The sequence below is a fragment of the Cydia pomonella genome, chromosome 3, assembly GCF_033807575.1.
Source record: "Cydia pomonella isolate Wapato2018A chromosome 3, ilCydPomo1, whole genome shotgun sequence".
In the NCBI taxonomy this organism is placed as follows: Eukaryota; Metazoa; Arthropoda; class Insecta; order Lepidoptera; family Tortricidae; genus Cydia; species Cydia pomonella.
Window position 1 is genome coordinate 12688156 of NC_084705.1, and position 4746 is coordinate 12692901.

Here is a 4746-nt window from a genome sequence, read left to right on the forward strand (position 1 = left end):
CGTATTTGATAAAACAATAAACGAACTACTATTTATAATCTGACCTTTCCATTAATTTGCAAAGACTTTCTCCTATCGCGTTTCTGGGATCAGTTGGATTCCCACACCGGAGTTATATTTTATTTTCCTCCAGCTCATTGTTAGAGGTAGCAATATCAGGTAATACGCGCGCCGCGAATAATGAAAGTAATCTCCACTATTTGTCAAACGGAGAGCCGAAGCACGGCAAACACACAAACACATATCTACGGTAGGACATCTATTTCATACTTGTCTGTGTTGTGCAGACGATATTTGAAGTAATTATTGTTATTGATAACTTCGCTTCAGTTTGTTTTTGCTGGATTAAAATTTCATTAAGTATTTTTTTATTTTTTTTTACTTGCTCTTTAATATTATAGAGAGAAAGACTCAAATGTTACTAGTTAATTAAGTAACCTTGAAAAGTTTATCAATTGAGAAGCGTAAAAATATTATGTATTCCCGTTTTTTTTTTTGTCAATAGCTAGTTGTTATCTCCTAAATATGCATAGGTTTACGGATTATTAATATTTTATCTACATTTACTTAGCTAACAAAACGTGTTGTAATGTCAATCGTAGTCGCGTTTTCTCGTTTATTGCTTTTATTGATTTGAATTGCGACCATGAAAGTTGACCTACTGGTATGCGATATGTTTTATGAAAGCTTTGCGTGGCCCCTTCTTCGAAAGGTCGTATTGAGGCGAATATTGCCCAACTTTTTGCTGACAAAGGAAATATGTGGGTTAAGTGAGAGCATTTCTTTTTCTGGCCCAATGTAATGTAAGTGGGTCTATCACTAGTATAGTATATTGGGCGTTGAGAACTTTGTTCCTTACGTAATTCAAGTAAAATTTATAATTTAAATACGTGTAACCATATTTTTTCTTTATAATAACTCAAACTACAAAGCACCACAAGAGTCCGGTGTAATTCAAGTCTAAATGATATGAGTTATTCACTCGTGTTACACAAAAGCAGACAAGTTTATATGTTTACCAACCCAATTCGGTCATTCAAATTAATTAACCGAGAGCTGTGTAGGAACATTCTTATTTTTGTATTCGTTATTCTCACAACTCAAGTCTTTTGTAAACAAAGCCGTTTGATATTCTATATTTTTATAAACAAGCGATACTGTGTACTGTACATACAAGCCACGTTTAAACATCCCGTATTATCCGCGTACAGCGAGACGTCTACGAGGATTATTGCAGACTAAGGTAATAAAGGGGGTGTAACGACACCTGGTAAATATTAAGAGGGGGAAGTTATATGAAAACGAATAAAGTCGGTGTCATGTTTGTCACCAAACGTGACTAGCCGTTATGAGTTTTTATTTATGAAGTGTAAAGAGATACTGCGGCGATTAATTAAACAGCTTCATATAATTGAACACATAAACTCGAGGAGCTATATTTTATTACACCAAGATGTAATCAAATGTGATGTTAGCTAATTACAGAAGAGTTAATTCATAATGCTAGTTTTGCAGCCAAATAGCGCTCGTTTTGGCTTTACGTACATAAAATAATAATACCTATATTTAATCTATGAAACAGGTGCAATTTCTGAAAATCCTTATAAAAATAATCCAATTACACTGCTGATTCCCTAAATTTCCTGCAATTTAAAACGACATTGTATAAATTGTTTTCAAAATTTGATCGCAGGCTCCACGTTAAGCTCCACATTTCGGTGCAAATTTACGAAATGACGTTCGACAGGCGAGGAATGAAATGAGGAGGACTTACGTCATTTCTCGCTGCAGGGATGTAGCTGTTACGTCATCTACGAGTACCAGGCCGTTACCGGCTGCAGGATTAGATTGAAATTGAACGGTGTTCTCAGGGAGGTAACCGAAAATAACGGAAAATAAAATTAGAAGAGCGGAAGACGTGGTAACAAAGTAGGAGGATGTTGAGAATTTGCGCTAAAAAAATTGCGTGATAAAAAATTATGAACGGTGGGTTTGCTTTTACCTAGCATATTTTTGTATAAAGGATCAGGTTTTTCTGATTTCAATGTTCAAACGGAGTATCTTATCACTGAGATTGATAAATATATTTTCATAAAGTGTTTATTTTTTGGATGTTTCGAGTATGAGATAAGAAAAGGTGAACACCTTTTCTTTCGTATTATATAGTAACATTATAGTCAGTTTATAGAAATAATAATTTAATGTCAGTATTCTTCAAGAAATGATCACCAAATTCAATAAAAGTTAATGACCCAAATTTACTTCATTTAATTATTACATACCGACTCTCAGTCCTGTCATAGCAGAATCTCTATAAAATCCCCGTTTATACGCTGTCTGCCAAATCGGTTATCAATACGTAACTCCCTGCCAATTGAGATATCGGTACTTAATAGCCCCGTCACTCTCAAATCGTGGGCACACTCCGGGCTCATAGCACGCCATAAAGCGGAAATTGCTTTCCTAGTTGAATTCATACCCCAGTCGAGCACCTTTGGTAATAAACTTGCAGTTTACTCTTGGAATTTTTTTGCATTGGGCTGCGAAAACAGACGACTTTTCTATTCAGGTAGGTCGTCTATTTTCTATGGATAGTGTTGGGTTATGTTAGGAGTCAAGCTCGTGGAGTTCATCACCCTAGTAAAATGCAACTTTATCCCAGTTGCTTTTTGCTAGCATATCTGTATTCGGTGTGTAAGAGACCTCTTGAAGGAGGTCTGTAAACAAGCGAGGGAGATGTACTTTATTTTAAATTGCATACCTTATTCATAATTCGATTTCTCAATCAAACTTGTGTTACTTACATGTTTTTTTTTCTTCCTAAAAGACACCCGTACGATGAATGGTAATCTAAAAATCGTATCAATATCTTAAAACTTTTTAAAATATAAAAACATGTTGATAGCCAACCCTAACATGTAAAGATAAGATAAAGATAGTTTATTATTCAAGTATGTTAAAATGCGCTTATGAACGTGAAATAAAGCTACACCGGCTCGGCTCTAACCTTACACCTCTGACCCGAGAAGATTTAAATCCCCCTCAATTGGAGGAGGGTATCCCAATATGGACCGGCAAGAAACTCGGCGGGACACATCTTTTCAAAACATTACATCTTATAATTAACATGTATTAAATTAGAAAAAATACAATTTAGATTACTATAGAAATTATGCAATTACATACAGGAGGTATTGTTAGGGTTCCGTAGTCAACTAGGAACCCTTATAGTTTCGCCATGTCCGTCTGTCTGTCTGTCTGTCTGTCTGTCTGTGTGTCCGAGGCTTTGCTCCGTGGTCGTTAGTGCTAGAAAGCTGAAATTCGGCATGGATATATAACTCAATAAAGCCGACAAAGTCGTACAATAACATCTAAAATTCAATTTTTATGAGGGTACCTCCCCTACACGTAAAGTGGGGGTGAATTTTTTTTTTGCCTCAACCCTACAGTGTGGGGTATCGTTGGAAAGGTCTTTCAAAACTAATAGGGGTTTTCAACAAACATTTTCTGATTAAGTGAATATATTCGAAGATAATCGCTCCGAAAGAAAAAAAAATGTGCCCCCCCCCTAATTTTTGAACCATAGGTCCAAAAAATATGAAAAAAATCGTGGAAGTAGAGCTTAAGAAAGACATTAAATGAAAACTATAGCGGACATGATCAGTTTAGCTGTTTTTAAGTTATCGCAAAAAGTTTTCCCTTCATAGTAAAAAGACTTACTTTAATTAGGTACTGATTATGCAAATTTGCCTATTTATTTAACTCGCGTGAAAGGTACCGTTTCATCCCTTGGTTAACAATTTACTATACTTTAAGCTCCAGTTTAGCTTATTGTGACAGAAGAGTAACTACGCGGAACCCTACACTGAGCGTGGCCCGACATGCTCTTTGCCGGTTTTTATTTATTATAGAATTCGATAATAAAAGTCATATCAAATCATACAAATCAGTAGCTCTTTCAGAAAACATATCGAATTCTTACAAAGAAAAAATAAAAATAAAAATGTATGTACTCGACTAAGATTCCTGGCCCGTGCCCCTTCATAGAGGTATGTATTTATTCGGTGAGGTGTGCCTCTACACACGGACGGTAACGAGGCGGCGAGGAAGGAAACTACTTCCAGTTTATAGCCATTTACCAGTTTGGTTAACTTGGACGTGCTGTAGTAGCGTAAGTTTTGCTGACGTGAATTCTCGAAAAATAACGAAGAATAGGTACAAACTTTTTGAAACGAAAACAACACAAAGCATCTACTTCGACGTGTATTTTGTTGATCATTTTTAGGAATATATATAAATATATATATATATATTTTTTTTTTAATTACGTAAGCATTCTGTGGCGAGTTCTCATTAAAAGTTCTCCTCATTCAATATAATTATATCTATAAGTAAAAAAGAACCAAGCAAGTTGTCAAGCGGACCCCAGGCTCCCATGAGCCGTGGCAAAATGCCGGGACAACGCGAGGAAGAAGAAGAAGAAGTAAAAAAGAACCGGACAATTGCGAGTCGGACTTGCTCACCGAGGGTTCCGTACAAATTTAACTAATTTTTTTTAATAATTTTTAGGTTTCATGTAGTGTAAACGGATATTCCTTGCCAAATTTCATAATTCTGAGTAAACGGAAAGTACCCAATAAATTTTGATTCCCTTGGGAGTGACGAAATATAGGTTTTTTGCGGCCGTATCTTAATTTTACGTTAACTTAGTAGTTTGATTTTTTCACAGCTTACAAGGGCTGTAGA

General features: G+C 35.6%; 1 long non-coding RNA gene across 1 annotated transcript; it reads right to left on the minus strand.

Moving 5' to 3' along the window:
• Nucleotides 1-538: 538 nt before the first annotated feature.
• Nucleotides 539-3190, minus strand: LOC133516076 (uncharacterized). The gene is made up of 2 exons (XR_009799171.1): nucleotides 2878-3190; nucleotides 539-2816 (listed from the first exon to the last, which is right to left on the minus strand). It is a non-coding gene; the product is annotated as an uncharacterized LOC133516076 (long non-coding RNA).
• Nucleotides 3191-4746: the final 1556 nt, after the last annotated feature.